The following is a 22,093-nucleotide window of genomic DNA, read 5'->3' on the forward strand; positions in this document are numbered from 1 at the left end:
CCAGAGAGGTCCTTTGGGGCCATCTGCCTGTCCCAAGTCAGGATAAAGGAGGAGGGTTGGGCATGGGGCTAGCAACTCCACCTCGTAAAAAATCAACCTGCTACAGAAACGCCAACAATAGAGACAACAGAGACTTTTACCCTGGAAAAAGAACGGTCTTCAACTCGAAGATGCATGACGCTAGGTGGTAAAAGCCGTGAGGAAGCCACTAAGCCGATTACCCTTCTTGCAACCAGGAGGATCTATATCTGGAACCAGCTAGAGCGAATGGCCCTGGATAGAGGACTCCGGAGATCTGTGGTTGGCGGCCCGTACCCCGATTGGGGTGACAGGCATGAGTGAGTGAGTGAGTGATTTGGACCCTAGTTTTATACATGTTGCGGGGGGAAATCTAAAAACTTCTGAATCTTGAGATGGTCAGAATCCAGATCTAAATGCTGTAGCTTAGCCTATCTGTAGTTACAATATATGTCAGACATTTTGAGGGAGACACGGATCATATAAATCTTGCCATTGCAACTTGAACTATGGGAGTTTCCTGACTTTAAAGCACTTGATCTTGCAACCTTAATGATGCATTAATGCTAATTTTCTTAGATTTCTTTAAGGAAAATGAATTTGAAAAGGTGTGTGGAAGGAAGGAGGAGGGAGAAGAGATCTAGAACTAATCATTTTGTGGAGCCTGTAAATTCCTTCCTCCAAGGCTATTCATCTTGTAGATTATACAAGTGCTGCTTCTTTGAGCCAAGAAGCACAGAACTAAGAAGCTGAACATTTTACAAGACTGTCTGTATAGCCTTAAGATTGCCAACTGAGTATGCTCAATACACAATTTTCAATCATATATCTGTGAAACCAAAGTCATTATTTTTCAAACCAAAGGGACATATTTTGCCATCACTTATAACCTATTCAACCAACTGATGTCTGGTGTACATGACACATGGTGTAAATGATTGTCCAGTCTGGATGAAAGGCACTGGCCCTCACTGAGGGTTATGTTTGTGTTAAATTTCAGTCTTCAAACTTGAGACATTTTTCCTCTACCCCATTCTAAAAAAGTCTGGTTATAGTTTGGAAGGTTTATTTTATATAGGAAAAAATTGACACCTTCGCTAAACTCAAAAGTAGATAAAGGAAATTTGCTTAAACTTTTAAAAAAATAACTTTTGGACAGAGATTAGGCCCCAAAGAATAATAATTTAGAAAAGTATTATAAAGAGATTGAGAAAACAGGAAAGAGTATGATTGATTGAAATTAGTAGGCAATTTTAAATATAGTGGGCACCATCAATTGTCTCCTGTTGTATATACTATAAATATACTAGTTAATGCAATATACATATGTCTCATATCCTAACTAACATATATTTATTATACCATTATATATAATAAAATTATATTTTCTTTGTTTTCTCTCACTTATTCTTGAAAACTTGTGAAAAATGGAGAATATAGGATCAAGATTCTCTCTTTTCCAACTGAAATACTATATTAATAGAGCATGATAATCTGTTCCTCAGCTCATGAATTCCAGGTCCTGCATGGAGTGTCACACAGGGCCGGCCTTAGGATTTATGTTGCCCTAGGCGAGATTATTAAACTGGTGCCCCTGTGCCTGATCTGCTCATAGCAACACAAACATAAGCTTACAGTATTGGAAAAAAGTATTGCCACATTCATGTTATTAAAACCAGTTTAACTTAATTAAGCACACTGTAATGCTGATGGACTAGCACTAAAGAAGCAGCACTATAGAAAAAATTCTGATATGACAGAATGATGAAAATAATATATATTTTTTAATTTATCAAAATTTTATTGGAAATTTATAAGAAGAGGTATTGAAACAAAGATTTGTTTTTAATTAAAAGCAATCTTTCTGGCTTTTTTGGCTGCAAAATCAGTAATAATGTCATCGTATGACAAAGACAAAGTCGTGTCTTGTTCGATTGCAAGAATAGCAAGACCAATTAAGCGTTCCTGACTCATTGTAGAGCGGAGATAGTTTTTAATGAGCTTTAGTTTTGAGAAACTCCGTTCTCCTGATGCTACTGTTACAGGAATTGTCAGTAGAATACGAGTGGCAATGTACACATTAGGATATATGTCAACAAGTTTGCGGGTATGAATAAACTGTACAATGTCCACCGATTTTGCATGTGGCAACATTGATGACAGTGTGCTCAATTCTTCGTACGGTTCAAGTCCATTTAAATCAAAACTATCACTGTGCTTTAGGAGGCTCTCTAGGTTCTTGCACTTTGTCATTAGTTGCTCTTGTTTTCCTATTTCGTTGAATTTAGTTATGTCATACAAAAATCCAAACTGTTCATGGTGTACTTGCAAGGTATTAAACCTTTCATCAACAGCAGATACTGCTTTATCCATCACAACATTAAAAAATTCAACCTCAAATTTCTTTTCTGGATCATCTATGAGCTCATCTGCTCCTTCATATTCCATTTGTCGTTTTTTCCTTGAAACTCGTGTCACATTCGCACATGGAAATTTTGGTTCTACATCGAGTGCCTGTGCAAGTTCTCTTGCTGTAACCTGTGCTTCTTTGAATCCATGTTCTCTGTATTTCACTAAAAAGTCTTGTGTGTTGTTTAGTAAGGTAAGTGTTGAATCAAGCTGCATCATTGGACTCTGCATTATTTTGCTTACACTTGAGATTTTAACAAGAATGTCACACCAGATTACGACAGATGTTAAAAACTTGAAGCTGGATATTTCAGAAGCCAATGACTGTGCTTCACTTTTAGCTTTTGGATCTCTGGCTTCTTCTGAAATAGCAACCAATGCTTCATAAACTTCCTCAGATTGATATCTCAACGTTTTTACACTTTCTACTCTGCTTTCCCAGCGTGTCTCAGATAGAGGCTTAACGGTAATACCATTGACATGTGCTTTGAATATTTGCCATCGTTGAGTGGAAGCTGAAAAGAGCACGTAAATGCGTTGCAGCAAACCAAAAAAAGATGTAGCTTCTACAGAAGACTTGGCCATATCACACAATATCAAATTAAGGCTGTGGCATGCACATGGAACAAAAAAGGCTTGTGGATTTTCTCTCAGCAATCTAGCTTGCACGCCAGAAATGCATCCTTTCATATTGGCGCCATTATCATAGCCTTGTCCTCGAATGTTCATTATGGACAATCCCATTTGTTTTAGTTCATCAAGGAGAGTTTGAAGAAGTCCAAAACCTGTAGTGTCTTGTACTTCTAAAAATGTGATAAACAATTCCTTAACTGTAATCTGTGCTGAATCACTAATGTCGACAAATCTCACTATTAATGACATCTGTTCTTGATGACTTATGTCAGGAGTGCAATCTAGAATTACGGCAAAATATTTTGCCAACGTAACAATGAAACAATTTTGTCTCTCACTTTATTACTCATTAGCATGATCAGTTCATTTTGAATTCTTGGTCCCAAATAGTGGTCATGTATTTCATTTTCAGTTACTCTTCAGAGATGTTCACTCATCACTGTGTCAAATTTTCCCAGCAGTTGTACAAGGCCCAAAAAATTTCCATTTTGGGGCTGGAATAATTTCTCAACGCTTCCTCTAAAAGCAAGATTGTTTGTTGATAGATATTCAACAATAGATAATAGACGTTCAAGAACACGACGCCAATGCTGCTTTTCTGACTCCAGCAATCTTTGATTTTGGGCATCAAGAGTTGTCTGATTTTTTAACCTTACACTCAGCTCACACCATTTGTGCATACTTTCAATGTGGTATTGTGCCTTTTCATGTTGTGGTAATATGTGACTAAGATTTTTCCAATCCTTAATACCCATGGTTGCTATCTTAAAATTTCAACTATTGAAAATCTTGCATGGGAAACAAAATACAGCATCCTTGCATTTAGAGTACACAAGCCACCGTCTGTTGACAATTTCACCATTAGAAAGTCTTTTGTAGTAATTGTTTTTTGTGAATTTCCTACGTCTAATGTCTTTAGGATATTCAAGACCTTTTATTCTCACAGGGCCTTTCTCAAGTATAATGGCACGGTATTCGTTGTTTAAAGATTGCAGCCATGTGCCAATGTCATCTATATACCATGCTAGTACAGTTTCAACTTTTAATTTCTTGTTTTGTGTCTGCATCTGTTTCAAATGATTGTTCTGTGTGTTCTTGCATTTCTTGAGCTTCATCTGCACAAAAATTTTCTTGGGAAGTTTCATGATGATCTTGATCAACTTCGTTGTTTTCATGATGTACAAACTTAAGTATAGAACCCTTCTGTGCTTCTACAGCTAATCCTATTTCATTTTTCCGTTTTCTTTTCTGTGACCCAGAAGGTTGTTTTCAATAGGACATAACTTATAAGGGTGTTTTTTTAAAGAAATAACTGTTTAAATTATTGTTATTATCAGAAATATTATTTAAAATAGCTAATATAGGATAGCCGTGAGCCTGTGAACTTGAGCTAGTGCGAAGACTGAGACACAGTAGAGTTGGAAACCCATGTCATTTTTACAAAGCCACTTTTTAGTTTTAAATGTATAATGGGCATCAGTCTTAACGTTAGTTACAACTCTATATCAACTTTATACTGTAAATAGATCAATGGCATTATCCAGTTTAATAAGCTGGGTTTCCAAACAATGGGAAAATATAACCCTAGTTTTACTCATAGGAAAAGCACAAAGTGACCAAAATGAAGTCAGCACAGAATCATCTCATCTAGATTAAGATAGCACAGAAATGTTACAGAAGTCCTGTTGTGCCTTATTTTTGTTTGGAAAGACATTAGCAATAGCAGCACAGTCACATGATAAAATACATGATAAATCACTGCCTCTAAAGTTCCATCAAAAACTGACATTTTCACAGCTCTAGCATGATCTGCTGTACAGATTCTTCACAAAGAAGTGTCCCTGGCCTTTTTAACTCATATTAACTATGTATTTACTTTATGAAAGTTGGAGAAAACATTGTGAAAAAGTAAAACATTGGCTGCCCAACTTCTGGGCTGGCAAAAGTTATACTGACTCACAGGGAAAAAAAAAAGCAGGAGAATCTTAGTACAACATATGGTCACTCTATTCCAGGGGTCGGCAACCTTTCAGAAGTGGTGTGCCAAGTTCACTGTAATTTAAGGTTTCTCGTGCCAGTAATACATTTTAATGTTTGTAGAAGGTTTCTCTCTATGTCTATATTATATAAATAAACTATTGTTATTATCTGAGGTCTTGGCCACCGGTCCTGCTCAGGCCACTGCCAGCTGAGTAAATGAAACCCCAAACCGGCAGCGGGCTAAGCGGGGCTGGTGGCTGGAAACCTAGACAAGGATCTCAGGCCCTGCTCAGCCCGCTGCTGGTCTGGGGTTCTGATCACCAACTCCTGCCAGCCAGGATCCCGGCCGCCAAGCCCCTCTCAGCCCGCTACCAGTCTGGGATTCTGCTCACCCAGGCTGGCAGGAGACAGAGTGGGGCTGGCGGCTGAGCTCCTGACTGGCAAGGGGCCAGCAGCCAGAACCCCGGAGTAGCAGTAGGCTGAGTGCTGCTGGCACCCCAGACTGGCAGCAGACTGAGCCACTCAACCCCCCACCGGCCCTGCTCAGCCCGCCACCAGCCCATTCAGCCCGCTGCCAGCTGAGTGAATGGAACCCCAGGCTGACAGCAGGTTGAGTGGTTCAGCTGGCCTGCTCAGCCCACTGCCAGCCTGGGGTTCCTTGGGGGTCCCCAGGCCAGCAGCAGGTGCTGAGTGGGGCCGATGGCTGGTATCCCAGCTGGCAATAGGGCAGCAGCCGGAACCCCAGAGCAGTGATGGGCTGAGCCGCTCAGCCTGCTGCTGCATACCATCAAAAATCAGCTCACCTGCCACCTTTGACACGTGTGCCATAGGTTGCCGACCCCTGCTTTAAACACTAGTAAGGAGATGAGCATATTACAGTTGTTGGAGGGCTCTTATCAGGAGTAACAGGCTATAGGAAAGTCAGTCAACATTTTTTGTTTCTCTGATGAAAACTGGCCCACTCCCTGGCTTAAACCAAACCTGTCACTAATAATTGTCAACAACTTAATTTTCTGTTTTTGGCTAAGCTATTGATTTAAAAAAAATATTGAAATTGGATTCAGGATTGTTAGCAAGAATTTTTGGCAAACAAAGTTGTTAGATGACAATCTAAATGGCAACACAGTACTGCTTTCATGCTTGGCTCACCCCCCAGCCTGCTGGTCCAACAGCTGCAGTAGAGGAGGAGATAGGTGGAAAACTGCAGGACCCCAAAATCCACCTCTTTGGGTGCAGAGTGGCAACAGCAGCAGCAAACCCTCAGGTCCAATCACACGCCAATGGGCACCACCACCAGCCTTACGGACCATGGTGAAGTTAGCACAGCATCTGATCTCAGGGACGGGGCACCCATGGAGCCACAGCAGCTCATCCTGCCCTGTGCAGCTCCCCCCGGATGAGATGGATTGCTGGCAGCTGCCAGTCCAGGGGAGAGGCGCTCCCCAGCTAGGGTGGCCAGATCCAGATGTCCTGATTTTATAAGGCCAGTCCCGATATTTGGGGCTTTGTCTTATATAAGCACCAATTACCCCCACCTAGAGTGACCAGACAGAAAGTGTGAAAAATCAGGACAGGGATGGGGGGGGGGTAAAAGGAGCCTATATAAGAAAAAGACCCCAAAATTGAGACTGTCTCATATCTGATCACTGTACCCCAATCCCCTATCTTGATTTTTCACACATCTGGCTAACCCCAGCCAAGCCCTGTGTGTCATTCCAATCCTGGCTGCCTGCCGAGGAACTGAGTTACTTTCACTTTCATTCCTCAGCAGGCAGGCAGCCAGCCTCCTCCTCTCACCTATCTTCCAGCACCTCACCCAACCCAGCCCTGACGGAGGGGAGGGAGGAGAGAGAGAGGGGTGCTCCTGGGGAGGAGGGAGAAGGAGGGGGTGCTCCGTGGAGCAGGGGGGAGAAGAATGGATGTTATGGGAGACAACAAAGGATACTGGTTCCAGGGCCACAGAGCCTGCCTCACCTCACCTCAGCCGGGGGGAAAGAGTCACACTCACAGGTGAGCTCCTTCCCCAACCCCTACCCTCTCCCCTTCCCAGAGACCCCAGCAGCCAATCCATTCCTCAGACTGTGCTGCATTCGGCTCTCTCTAGGACCCAGCAGCCCTGCTTCTACACTGTCTGGGCTGCCTGCAGAGTGGTGCCCCCAGGCAGAGTGAGGCCCTACGTGGCTGCCTATTCTGTCTATGCCTAAGGACGGCCCTGGTGTCACACAACCATGTAATATCTCCGAATGCAAAGTTTTGGGGTCACTTAGACTAGACTAGACTAGACTAGACTAGACTATCAGGGCTGGAAGGGACCTCAGAAGGTCATGTAGTCCAATCAGCTTTAAAATAGTTAAATCAAACAGATCCCACTACATTAAATCTGAGGAGACTAAAACAATTATGATTCCATCAAAGGTCGACTATTACTTTCTCTTATGAGTGCATTGGGCACCTTCACCTTCTGGAATGCTGGACACTGAAATGTAAAACAAAAAGCAAAAAAAGAAAGATTATTGATACTTTTTCAAATTTCAACTCAACTTTGTGCTTTTATCCCCTCTACTCACATACATAAAATGTATACATCAGTGACTGGTTCCATATTCTCCTGCAAAGGAAAGCAGTATACAAAGACCTTCAGAATTTTTGTAACATGACAATTTTTTCCTAAAACAAACCTTTTCAAAGAAGCATCAACCCAAATTCTGGGAACTGGTTAACAAAATGTGATCTTTGGAGAGTGGCAACATTCTAGTGGATCATAAAACAAGCAAGATTTTTGGGATTAAGTGTGGGAGTTGTCCTAACCCCATGGCTCCTGGGATTTCCTGAGGAATTGCTCCTCCCTTCAGAAGAGACTGGAGTATCCATGCCATTTCTCTGGTCCCTCAAGAGTTCTGCTATTATTGACTTTGTATCCCGATGGTGAATGCTCATAAGTAGCCATAGAGAGGGCCCCACGGGAACTAATACATCTTCCAACAGTACAAAAATTCTGCTGGATATCCATTAGGAAATCCTACAGGACAACACAGAATGGTAATACAGTATGGCCAGTCCCCTTCTCCTCCTCCTAAGGCTTACCACAGAGAACCCGTTAAGTGAGGAGGCATGGATATGTAGTGAACACTCATCTACTGATAAGGTAGACTACAACAGCTGTTCTGTAACATCACACAACAGATTTTTAGGAGGGAAAATTAGAAAAGGCTAACTGAAAATTCAGGGAAAGTTTAGGTAGGTAGAAAATAACAACTCAGTGTTCTAGGGTTAAAATCTAACAGTGTGGAAAGCTCTATGGAACTATAATGATCACCTCTCACCTGAAACAGCAGCTCAGTACCTTCTTTTAACCATGCTGGGAAATTATTTCATTGCTGACCCAAATAGAACAGTGCCACTTACAACTGGATTTTCTTTAGAGACGCCCATCCAAATTTTCTTTAATTCTGGCCTAGAGGAACCACTGGTAGGGGAGAGAGGGTAGTTTAATTTCCATGCCTAGTCAATCATGGACTTCCTCACTGATATTTCCCACAAGCCTATAAAATAGTGACATTTCTGGTGGTGGGATTTTTTTTGAGGGTGGGGGTGCGGGAGGGGGGCTTGGGCAGTGTGACTGAGTGAGAGATGTGCACACCTGGTCATTGGGAAATGGCTTGAGAGTGTATAACTATTGACTAGGAGTAATATCCTTTTATGATTATATGCAGAAAACTCTCTCTAAAATCAGTTGCCCACATTCTGGTTCTATTTAAATCAACAGAAGCTTTCCTATGAACTTAATTGGAACCAGGATTTGTCTCAGATAGAATTTTTCCTAGGAAACAATCTAAAAATCAGGCCCTAACTGATTTTTTAAAAATTCAGTCTTTAAAATAGGTTTACCCAGACTATAATCATGCTTAAGAATTTCAACCTAACATTTATATTTTGTAAGGACAGATCCAGAAAAAAAGTTTCTGATATCCTTATTAATCTACTTCACTTGTAAATGTTAAGTCACAGTCACAATCAAGCACTGAGGCAGCATTTTAATACATCTTTTTGTGGAGGAGATATTACCTCATAACTATATGTAGAATTCCAATCTGCATATTTCTGCAATGTTTTTAAAATCTGGATTTAAAATCTGGAAAAATAAATGGTGATCCAATATTTTGGAATATTTTTACACTCTCCAGACCCTGACATCTTCTACAGAAAGTCTGATCCTGCTCCTATCAGACTTTTGCCATTGAGTTCAAGGGGAACAGGACCGGGCCCTTACACTAGACGGTCTAATCAGCTGTTCAAATCACATAGTTCAATGTTCCTTTTGCCCAATCTGCTCAAGAGACAACACTAATACATAAAGAGACTGACTGTGGAGGATGTAGAAATGCAGTAATGTGAGGTGCCTACAGGCAGAAAACGGCAAAGAATCAGGATGGGTCAAATGAAACATATGTCAAAACACTTCTGAATAACAACTAGAAAAGTAAATATTCTTAAATGCCGTATGCTCAAAGGCCTGTTGACATATCCTGGAAACCATTCTCTGACAAAACATTTCTGCTGAAGTATCAAATATTTTCTGTATTTGTTTTCTCTCATTCTTAATTACTGAGTGAAAAGAAGCTCTTTTTTACTTAGGACTTGTCTACACCACGCAGCTTTTAGCAACAAGGCTTGTTGCTAAAAGTCAGCGTGTGTAAATGCTCTTTGTCGGCACTTTTGCCTAGAAAATACTTTCAGTCCCACGAGTGCTCCTGCCGACAAAGCTGCGTTCACATGGCCACTTGCGTTGGCAAAACTTTTGTCTTCATGGCGGGGCTTTTTTAAGTACTCGTGAAAGACAATAGTTTTGTCGACAACTTTGCCGTGTAGACATACCCTTAGAAGTTCATCTATTCCTGCAGCTCATTCCTTATTTGCAGTCTCTTTACTACAAATAATTTCAGCAACTAAGTCTGATATCACAGAGGATTGTGTTGTCTATCTAAATATTTCTGACACACCTATCCAAGAGTTACTTGACAAAATATCTAGGTACAGTGGGTAAAATATATTCCTCTGTAAAAGAGGCCACCCAAGGTCTCTGCATCACTTAAGATATGCTTAAACCCTACTAATGGAATAGGAAATATATGTGAGGATTAATTAAGGATAGCAAAGGAATATACTTTAAGGATAAAAATACCTACTTGGTTTCTGTTGCCTCATGATAAGATCATGTGTACCTTTGTATACAAGTAAGCTGAAAGATTCTCATTGACTTCAGTGAGCTTTGGAACAGGTCCATAATGTATGCGGCTACTAGAATCTTTGCTTCTTCATTCTCTCACAGAGATACAAACTGTAGAGAAAAAGTATATGAATTAACTTTGATGTAATCACAACTTAGATGTAATACACTATTTCTCTGATAGCACAAACTAAACACTTGTATTTCACTTGTATTTCATTTCATTTCATTGTATATCATCAAGGTTGATAATACCATAAAGTGGTCTAAATAGAGGGGCAGCCTCTTATGACTATATACAATAATAACTGCAAATGATAACTGATACAGACTGATACTTAATATCTTGAGTGATTTATGGTTCAAACAAATTCCCTTCTGTTGCACCATAAATCTCCTATTTTAACAACTGCAGTATAGAGACAGCTATCAGAATATACATTACAACACACCATTGCTACTGCCTAGTCTAACTGAGACTTTCTTGAGGCTTTATGGGACACTAACAACACATTGAATATACAACTCCACTGAACACAAACAAAATATTTTACAATTTTGATAATTTTTTAGGGTGTGATCATTCAGTCATTCATTTGCAAAACTCCCTTTGTCTGTGATATGTAACAGAACTTCGTTGGAAGGAAATGGCTGGTGTAGCACTTAGAAAAAGTCAAATAACATAGCAGTTCCAATACTAGGTTAACATTACACTTCATTGTAACTTGTGTGCAGTAAAGGATTATTCTTTAAACATGCTTATTTCTTCGACAGGTATCAATTTAAATACATACTTCAATATGCATATGGTTTGGTGTGCTGGACATTAATTCTTCTGGCAAGACTGTTTCTGTTACTGTAGCTCTATACAGCAGAGCCTTTGTTAAGCTCTCAGAGGAGATGTTTGTGCTATGTTAAGGATCGCTTCCTGTGTAGGTGTTCTTCCAAGCCTCAAAAATGTAATCCGTGTAAACACAAATTAAAGAAAATGAAAGGGCAAGGGCTTCTGAACAATAATCAACCCCCCAGAAACAACCATTGGAACAAGGATAGCATTATTTGTTTGTTTCCCACCTTTTCAGGTCAATGCAAATCTCTTGCTCTCAATTGGTTAAAAAAATCCAAAAGATCCATTTTACACATGGAGGATGAGCACTTCCTCTACAAACAGACAGGGTGGACAAGAGGTCTCATTGCAGCTGGATCCAGCTCTTTTGAAGTCAATGGGAGTCTTTCCATTGACTTTAATGGGGGTTACCGCATGTCCCAGGAGCGGGAATATAACAGGAGCACATTAGAGAGCCTCTGCTGTGGGCAAGATGGGGTGCATCAGGTAGTCTCAGAGGTAAGGAGGAGCAGGAAGACACTGTGTCTGGTGGGATGTGAGGGTGTAATGGGCTCAGAATATGAACATTCAGGAAAAATAACTGCTAGTATAAGTTATCTCTGGGTCAAATCTTTTTTGCCTTGCTCACACAGTGGAACTGCCTGTGTGAGCAAGGCAAGTAAATGTTGGCTTTTCAAGTGAACCTTCTTTTAAATGATCACTACTGAACTGGAACATGAATTAACACACACATTTGTTTCACAGACAATATTTGAAATATATTTACCAGAAGAAGACGCAGTCAGTAGTTGTTTACTGACTACTGATGGGGCCTGCTTCTTTAGCCCAATATCCGCACGTGGAGTAACTACAGCAGTGTTGGAGTGGCTCCTCCTGGATTTGAATCCTTCAAGTTCCTTGCTTTTCGTGTGGCCATTGAACAGCATCAACCCTTCTTAGATGTCCTAGACTAGAGGATATGAAAGAAAATGACTGTAAAATTGTGACTTTCCCCTGAGTTGCTTCCCTCTGGTGGCTGGTTTACTTTGACAATGACAGTCCACTACTGCTACCAGTTACCCCATTAGCTCAGTTGGTGTAGTGATGTGGGAATCGAGTTTGGTGCCATATGATGGAATTTCTCATTTTGCTGTTTTTGTTTTTTTTTTTAATCTAGGAGATCACATATAGTGATATAGTCTTTAATTACACTACTTGTAATAAAACTATTCTCTTTGTTTTTCAGAGTCCTAGCCTCATTCAGTGCTCAGGAGACTCAGAATGAGGCAGAGGTTTCCAAAGACAGAAAGGCTATTCTCCTGTACTTAAGACACAAGATGGGGATACAGTAGAGCATGGTTCTAAACTTGACTCTGCCACAGACTTCTCATGTGGGTATAGGACAAGACTAGCATAATGTCTGTGCATGAGGGGATCAAATTAAGTCTGCATGGCACAACCTTAATTCTGGTATTTCCTAAATTTTGAGTACTTGACCTTGCCACTTAATGTTCTTTCAGCATGTTTTATTTATATGTCATGTGTATATTGTTCCTACAGAATCTATAAATCAGATATTATTTGCATCTAAATTTCTCTACATATATAGGGTATTTATGTATCATGCATGGATAGACAGAACATTCAAGAGTATTTTTCTTTTCTTCCCATAGGAATCTCAAGAGAACTATTTTTCTGCTTTTACCAGAGTCAGCCACCTCCCATGCGCCCCCTTGTGGCTGGAGGTCACTCTGCACCACCCTGCCTCGATTTCCCTTCTTGGACTTCTCAAAACTCCAGATCATAGTCCTAAAGGTAATTAAAACACCTTCTTGGAGACCAGTTTATTTAGTTCTAGCACTCATTGGCCCTCCATCCCTCCCAAGTCCAGTAAATGTCTCTCTGTTAGATAAGGAGTCCCCAGTCCTCCTTCTGGGATAAGCTGACGCTGTTTCCTCCCCCTACTCACCCACTCCAGTTTTCTGCTGCTCTTATAGAGGAATCAGCTGACCTCTGCTCAGGTGCACCTACTTAGTAACTAGGCTTGGCTGGCCATAGGCCTCTAGACCTTAAAAGGAAAGTCACCCTGTTATATTGTTTCAGCTCAATTGCAAAATATTAGTAATACCTTAATAGGACATTTGCCAAATACCAGTTATCTAGATGGTAAGTGTTTCAGAGCAGGGGTCCCTTTTGTTATGTGTGTATTCAGTGTCTTGGATAATTCACAGATTTGAAGGCCAGAAGGAACCAATGTGATCATTTAGTCTTGACCTTCTTTGTAGCACAGGCCACAGAACTTCTCAAGAATAATTTCTACAGCATAACTTCTAAGAAAATGTCAATCCTGAGTTAAAAATTGTCCATAATGGAGAATCCATTACAACTCTTGATAAACAGTTCCAAGGGTTAATTACTCAGTGGGGTTCTGATCCCTGATTGGAACACCTAGATGCTACCATGGTGAAAACAGCAAGTGATAATAATTTATAATAACTGACATTATTTCCTCTCACTTTGACTTATTTAGAAAACATTAACACATTTAAGCACTTCAAAATAAGTTCTCCATTCTTTGAAAATATTGGTTATTTGGTCCTAAATAAATTAAAAAAAATAATAATGTGCTGAAGGGGCCAACACTGTCTCATATTTTGTAATATTCTTTACAAATTACAAATATTCTTAAACATTTGAATAGTGCACCTTTGTAGCTGGGGACAGGATACGAAATAACCTAACAAAGTATACAGCTCTGCATTTGAAACAAGAGTTTGTATTTGTAACGTTCTCCTAGATGTACAGGTGAGGTTCCTAGACTCAGTGCAGAGAAAGCAGACTTTTGCTCCACCTACAGTTCTGCTTTTAATTAATAACATGTGGCCAGACGTGCTGTGATCTCTTTAGTCACTCTAAATGGTATGTCACCCCACAAGCAGTTCCAGTGTCTTCTGGGGGCTTACTCACATTGTAAGGTCCTGCGTAATGTTATCGCAGTCTAGCCTGGATTCATTTGTGAAAGGACTAGAGTGGCTGTGGAAGGCCACACAGGAAGCTGTGGAGGGAAGTAACCATTTCCTAATAAAATTACTAAATAATGTAAAAAGTGACTAAGAGTCCTGTGGCTCCTTATAGACTAACATATGTATTGCAGCATAAGCTTTTGTGGGTGAATATTCACTTCATCAGACGCCCACAAAAGCTTATACTCCAATATGTCTGTTTAGTCTATAAGGTGCCACAGGACTCTTAGTCACTTTTTACAGATCCAGACTAACATGGCTACTCCTCTGATAAATAATGTAAACCACAGATAATATTTAATGAAGAGAAGAGAAAAGTACTCCAAAATTTAGTCATTAGGCAGGTTGCTTGGTGGTGGGGCTGGGAAGAAGTACTCTCTCTCATCTCCCTATAAATAAACCGCTGATTACCTATGATTCCATAGGTGATCTGCCAGGTTTCTTTTCAGCTAGACCCCAATAGCCTTCATTCACAAAGTGAGATTAACCATGGGATGCAGCAGTAAGGAAAAGACCCTGGGATTCCTCAAGCATTATAAGACACTCTTGTGTTCCTTTCCTCCCCCACAAAACCTAAGCTCCAGAAATCTCCCTTTGCAAATGTGGCTACATTGTGAAACCAGGACCCTGTAGGCTGGAGTGGAAAGAGAGGGAGGGACTGACATAATTTATGTTGAGCTGCCTATGAAAACAGGGGAGAGACACCCCAGCATGTTTACTTTTTCTTGAAAGAAATACAGTGCACATACTGCACCTCCTAAGGGGCTGTGCCAAGAAGCCTGGACAACAGTCTGGTGAGGGACAGTAGAAAGGGGGAGTCTGGAGGGGACCAGGTATTGGTGATGTGGGAGGTGGGGCTCAACAGAAGTGGGAATGGAGGGGCAGGAGGGAAATGAGGGGCAGAAATGAGGCGGGACAGGAGTGGAGGTGGTGAAGAGGAGTGGGTACTGGAGAGGGAGCGGCTGGGGGAAGCTGGGAGATGTTCCCCTGGGGAAGGGAGTCCTCTGGTCTCCCCAGGCTTCTCCCTCTGGAGCGCTCCTCGCTCACTCTGCCAGCCAGGGGGCCGCTAGTTTCCAGCACTGTGTAAAGGGCGCCTGTTTGAAAGGCGCCTGATCCACTGCACGACGTACCCACTCATTGCAATCCGGAGTAAAATCGAGGACATGATTCTCCCCCGCCCCGCAAAGGAGAATCTTCTCCCCGTCCTGCTGCCTCTGAGCGGGTTTGGATGCAGCTGGCAGATTAGAGACTTCAGTTTAGAGAGATGAATGTTTAACTCCCTGCCTCCTGGCACGGGTTTGCTTCGGAGAGCTGCTGATGCGCAGCAAGGCGCGATGGTGTGTGCGGGTGTATCCTTGGAGTTTCCTTCAAGCCAGCCGCGGTGGCGCGTGCTTGGTGTCATTTCACAGCCACGCCTTGTCGGGGAGGGAGCGGGTTGCCCTCCCTTTAAACCCGAGGGAAAGCCGGGGCAAGGGATTTTTTATGATTCCGATGACTCGAAAAGAAACAAGCCCCCGATCCTGCAGGAAAAGCATGTGCTCCCCACACTGTGGCGGGGCTAAGGGCTGTGATTTATACCACCCTAGTGGTGGGCTCGTGGGAGGGTTGCGATTTTAGTGCATGCCCTGGATGCGGAAATATAAAGCAACACATGCCAGTGAGCTAAGGAGCAGTAGGCTTAGACACATTTCTTTGCGGTAACATGTATTTTATTCCACGTGGCCAATGTAAGGCGCTAAATTCTTTTTCCCGGGACAAGAGCTAGCTGCTTCGTTTCCCAGTGTATGATAAAAGCCTGGAAAGCCCCAGCCCAGAAGGATCCCTTCGGAGAGTGGCTTTCCCATTCAAGCCCCAGGGCTGACAGCCCAGCAGAGAGATCAAGTTGTTACCGAAGTGAGAAGTGTGGACACTCACACAAAGGAACTTTCCGCCACTCACTGCAAACCGTTAGTATTCCGGCCATGCAGCTCCCAACAACTGGCCTTGACACAATAACAAAGACATTTAAATACCAGGACGCATACTTCACTTTTTAACCTGCTGAGAGGAGCTGCTTTCAAAGCTTCCCTACGGTGAATAAACTGACAAAAAATATGGGGTGCGCTCAGAAATTAAACACCTTCTCCTGTAGCAAAGTGGCGTTAATCAGGTTTCTAAGGCAATCGCCATCTCTGTCTTTTACCATTCACCCAAATAATGCCGAAAGAAGGGTCCCTTTAGCACGAGTGAAAGCAGAAAGAAGGAATTATACCCATTGCTAGTAAAATCATCTTAAATCAATAGAGCACCACTTGAACTCGAGTTTCCATTGTTTCAGTGAAACATCAATGTTTTTAATTAAACACAGCTACCCTTTTCTGTTAAAACATTACATAAAAGGGTTAGGTTTCTACTTTTGTTGAGGCAGCTGGCGCTTGTTGGCTGTTGTGTTTGAGCAACAGACTGTTCAATAGGAGCGAGAAATAGCTCAACGCACTCTTAATAGACCTTATTAACAATGCACCTTGAAAAGGAATACATTGTGTTATTGTGTTAGTTTGCTACAAACCTATTAAAGGAAAAATAGCATCCATCAGGTCTAACAAAACGCATTTGTATTATGCATACTTCTCTGCTTCAAATACGCTCCTTGGCACAATGTCCAGACATTCAACCAGCTAGCTCATCAAGCGCTGGACAGCAGAACACGCTCTAGTTAGAGAGTGATACACGGGACTTACAAATCCAGCCGATTAGTTATTTTTGTTTGCAGATGCGAAACCCAAATAGCACATTTAATTAGGAACCATTCTGCAGACGCACTGTGGGGAATTCAGGGATTTGATATGAGTGTATTACGTGAAACCAAAAATGATAGCGAAGTTGGGTAATTATGAGAGGAGTATGTAAGGGAAAGCTAATGATCTCTCGGCTGTCTTTTGAATCTATCTAATACATATTTTCAATATTTGTTTGTTCTTTAGTAAAACTACTGTGAAACCAAATACTACTCAGAGTATAATTGACGATTTACCTATAAAGGGGCTGATTTTTAGTTCTTCGAAGTACCACGGGTGTTAAGGAACCAAATGAAACCCGAAGACCAGAGCCAAATAATGATTGTTGCCTTGAATACAGCCTTTTTGCACAGGCAAACGCTTAACAGATTAATTGTCGAAGTAAATTCTTGCTTCGATTAGTCTTATTACGTTGCACCTGAATCGACGGGTTAAAGGATCCAAACCAAAGCACAAGTCAAGAGTGACTTTAAACTTGTTACTAAATACATTGTGGCATATACTGTACACACAACCGTGGGACCACGAACCTGGGAGAAATTTTAGCTGCCCAAATAAAGGCTAAGTTGTCTCGGCGTGTTCTGCCTCCCATCCCAAAGCATCAGCTCTCAAAGTGCACTTTCCCCTTTGAGGCAAACAAACCAAGCCAACTGCAGCGCCTTTTGACACTCATCATTCTCTCCTGCAAACGTTTCAGTGATCGGTTTAAGTGCTGAAGTGATAAAAGAAATTAGAGAAAATGCCTACCAAGAACTCAATGCCAAGAGAAATAGCGCAGGAGTTCCGCCCAAAAGAACTAGCCAAACCCACAATTTGAAACTTCCAACCGCCTAGTCAGCTGGAGAATCTTCAAAGATCAAGATCAATTTGTCAGCTAAACACTTTTGATATGTAGTAAATGTCTGGCTCTTCCCCGTTCGGTGTTAGCATAGGAAAAAAAATAGTATTTTCCCAACTGGTGTGTGTGTGCGCTCGTGCTCGTATGTGTGTGTGCGTGCGCGTGCTCATGTGTGTGTGTGCGATTCACAGTTGTGGAGCTTTTTTTCCTGACAATGTATCAGCAGATCACAAATCTTTTTCAACGGATTTATTCAAAAGTTATGCATATATATGGTGGGTTTCTAGCGCAGTAAAGATAAAAGACTCACAGTCTGATGGAGAAGCCGTGCTGTCCCGTGTAGAATAAGTTCCCTCTTGGTGATTTGTAGTGTATACTGCATAATTCACCTCTTCTTACCCTACTTCATTCAAACACAGAAATGCGCGTCAAAAGTCATTACAAATAGTAAAAAGGTAAGTCAGAAGCGGCCCGATCCTGCCAGATCGGTCAATGGGATCTGAGAGCGGGATAAGATCCAATGTCTCCTATACTGTCCAGGTGAAACTGAAGAAACAAAAGCACATAACCAAGTATGTCCAAATATTCAGGAATAGACAGTCTCTATACGCGGAACCGGCTGTCCAAAGATTTCTGTGTTGTTTTTGCTGACTTTTAGCAATCCAAATCGGACAATACGACGGACTGAGTCCTTCTCTCCCCCACCCCTCCTAAACAGGCTGAAGTTCAGGTTTTCAGACTTGAAATAGAAGTCAAACACTTGGCAAACAACCAGCTCACACAATCATGTCCAGCTGCAAGGGAGAAAAACGACAGTCACCTGTACACTCATCTAATTAGTCACTTTGCTCATCTTTGTAATACTAAAAGTTGAGTGAGCAACTTCAGTTTCTTTAGGATTGTGCTGGTAAGATATTTCTATACATAAGCATTGAATTATTAACCAATTATATGTACTTTACTCCTTAAATTTTAACCAGAAGTTACCCTGCAATCTCAGGGGATCCAAGAGATGATTCGTTTTCTCGAAAAGTGATCGGTGTGTCCTGGTGAATAATTTAGGGAAGCTGGAGTTGTTCCCGTTTAAATAAGGTCATAAACCTTTCCAGCCTTTCACCTGCAGAAACACCGCACTGCGATTATTAGCTTTAATTCAATTATTCAAAGTTCCAGTAAGATTTTTGATCAGTTTCCCAAAGTTCTTGATCTGTTTTCCAGGGAATCGTCTTTTGTGTACGTATGGGCAATTAAGGTTAGCTAATAAGTGAAAGAGCATCTGTCCTGTTCCGTGGTATTGACATTTCATTCTTTGACTGTGTGTGTAAAGAGATGAATGAAGAACGCATGGATGAGTGGAGAAAAGACCAGCCGAAATCTATCTCAGAGCAAAAGGCAGGAGGAAAGAGGAGCTAGAATCAAGTTTGTACTGAAGAGAGAAAAAGTTCAGCAGTTCCCATGAAGGCGTTTTGAGAGGTGGGGAGTAAATTGCATTAAAAGCAGACAGCTAAAATCTATCCCCATCTATACCTAAAGTAGATGTTAAATATGGAGGAAGATTGCTAAGCATAAGGGCAGCTAGGCTGCAAGGAGGCTTTTAAATCACCACCACGCTGAAGGCTTTGAAGTGGTTTAGAAGTAGGGCCGGCAATTGGAACTTGTCACCTTCATTAGCAAACAAACAATAGACAACAACTCTCAAACAGTGGTGAAATCGACTCTGTACGGGGCCCGATTCTGTGAGGCCTTTCGATGGACCAGGCCCTGAGCCGCTATCCAAATCCGGAATCCCGTCTGTAAACCATTTAGCAGAATACTGAGATTATTTTGCTTAGTATGTCTGTTTTGGGCTTGTAGTATTGAAGTTAAATAACCAGCGAAAGTGAGCTAGGGGAGACTACAGTTACAGCATTTCCCTCTGATATTTCCACGTATAATTAAAAACATACCCGCAATACGAAACAAAGGGATCCATTCCTCTTTCAGTATTTCGGTTGAAATCAATTGTTTCGACTCTGCTGTGATAATGTTTTATTTCAGAGGACTATTCAACTCCGTGGTTAATTTTTTTGTGTGGGGGGGGGGGGAGAAGGGGAGGATAGGGAAAAAACCGATGCATTTGTTTTCTTTGTAAGCCCATGTTTAGTTTTAATTTTCCTGTATTTTAAAATAAACACATTGGCTGAAGCCTGTTTGATCTGTGCAAGAAGGAAGTCTACATTGTAAAGGAATGCGCAGAGGTTTGGTATGAAAATGGAGCAGTGACTCACAGCTGCAGGAAGGAAAAAAATGCACTGTGGTGTCAGCCAGAGGTGTTCAGTCTAATAATTCAGGCTGTAAACTGTATCCCCTAAAATTACTTACATAATAAATCACTCCGGGGATAAAAAAAATAGCCTGAAAAGTGTAAAGGGCTGGGGGGAATCTTTCCTGGAGTTACTTGCTTGAAAATGATTTGTAACCATGTGACCTATGAGTTTAACTTTTTCAAAGATGTCAGCTTAATAGAGCTGATTGTTTTAGTACAGCGGGTTGTGCCCACTGTACATGGTGCATCTGGCTCTGTTAAGTTAATAGCAGTATGAAGCGGATGTGTTACTATCGGTATTGCACACACAGGTTCACCTGGTTCCCAGCTAAATGAGTCAATTTCATAAGACAAAACCATTCAATACTAGTTTGCAGATAAAGTGATTATTAACCAATAAATTCGTAAGAGGGGCATCGCTGGAAACATTTTTGAACTCCCTTCAGTGTGTTTCCATATCCATTTTACACACAGAGAACAGATAAAACGTGAGAGGGAAGTTAATTTGAAATGAGTGCTTCTCCGTGATAATTGTAATGTTTATGCGATAATTGACTAGTATAGGGATGACTAGTCTCGTAACGTTTCAGGAACTCGGATGTCTCTAACCAGAAATCACTCCCTATTTATACTGATAATTTTGGTCCAGTGTCCGGGGACAAGATATAATAAAGAAGAACAAGTTCACCACATAATGATACAAGGAAATATATTGAATAAATAACCGGAAGGTCGAAATGTGAGTCCTGGTCGAAATAGTGCATTTTATGAGAACTTTTCTGCGTTTCAAGTTTTAATGAATTCAGTAATATCTGCCCCTGTGAACTGTGATAGGGAACTGAGTGCAGGCAATGGCGTCTCTGGGATTTTACGTTCGCTGTTCGGGAAAGTAAATTGCTGCGAAGATTTGCAACAAGAGAGAGATACAGTGGAAAAGGAAAACCAGCGAAGATTTACTTCAGGGAGATCTGCAATAAATACTTACCGTGGAAAAAAAAAGAAGTCAACACCAATTAAAATCTGGAACCAACATTCATTAGTATTCATGACATAGGATCTGGCTTTTATGTTTATCTTTCTCCATGGATCAATATCGTAGCAGCATGTGCCAGGAATGAGCAGAAATCTGGTCACTGCATGTAGCTGACCTTTCACTCTCTCCCTACAGGTCATATCATCTTCATCAAAACAGGTCAGATCATCTTCATAACTGGCACCACCTAATGCAGCAATAGCCACCGCTCTCATTAAAACTATTATTTAATCTGCAGCCTGCGACTAGGACTAGAAAGCAAAGAAGGGCTGTTCACACACACTGCGGAATTGTTACTTTAAAAGTCGGAATGGACATTGCTCTTTTCTCCGCCACAAGCAATTGGCTTAAATCAAGATCCAAACAAAACAAAACAATCGCTCTCCTGCGAGACCTCCACTAAAAGATAACTCCGCAGAGACACTCACAAAAATATTCACCAGCCCAGTTCTGATGAAGTTGCTATGTTGAAGTGGGTCCCTGGTGTGTGAACTAGACCGTCTATATCTGTATCTGGTAATTGTAACTGGTGCAAGGAGGAGCCCTCACATTAACCACTCACATTATACTCCTGACCGGAGCAACAAGCATTTCCTCCTGGCCCAGAACCCAGCACCTCCGCTGGCTGCGGCATATCAGTACCCCAATAATCAAAGGGAGAGGCGGAGAGCTAGACAGTAGAGATCAAACTGTTGCATCTTCGAAATCGCTGGAAAGAGATTTGGGCAGAAAATATTGACCACTGCAATCTGAGATTCCAGATCTATTTTCCATGTTTCCCATAGAACCTGTGTTTCCCACATATTGTTCATCTCTAGAAAATAGTCTCTAAATAGAAAACTACTAATTGGCAGTCACCTCTGCTCCTAGCCCCAGCCTACGCATATGCCCATGAAAACAGGACAGTTAACAGTTTTATACCATATTTTAAAGAGGTGACATTCGCATCAAAACTCAACCCTCTGTCTGTGTGGATCGTGGCAAAAAAGGTGAAGTGTCCTGGTTAATTAAGCAATTGTTTTCC

General features: G+C 41.4%; 1 long non-coding RNA gene and 1 pseudogene across 1 annotated transcript; both read right to left on the reverse strand.

Annotated features, from left to right (window-relative positions):
* Positions 1-839: 839 nt before the first annotated feature.
* On the reverse strand, positions 840-4,618 carry LOC127043596 (zinc finger MYM-type protein 1-like; annotated as a pseudogene).
* Positions 4,619-7,119: 2,501 nt separating this feature from the next.
* On the reverse strand, positions 7,120-18,224 carry LOC127050815 (uncharacterized). Its single transcript, XR_007774288.1, has 4 exons — positions 18,042-18,224; positions 11,881-12,063; positions 10,227-10,378; positions 7,120-8,506 (listed from the first exon to the last, which is right to left on the reverse strand). It is a non-coding gene; the product is annotated as an uncharacterized LOC127050815 (long non-coding RNA).
* Between the last annotated feature and the right edge of the window lie 3,869 nt (positions 18,225-22,093).

Source organism: Gopherus flavomarginatus, chromosome 1 (assembly GCF_025201925.1).
Source record: "Gopherus flavomarginatus isolate rGopFla2 chromosome 1, rGopFla2.mat.asm, whole genome shotgun sequence".
Taxonomy (NCBI): Eukaryota; Metazoa; Chordata; order Testudines; family Testudinidae; genus Gopherus; species Gopherus flavomarginatus.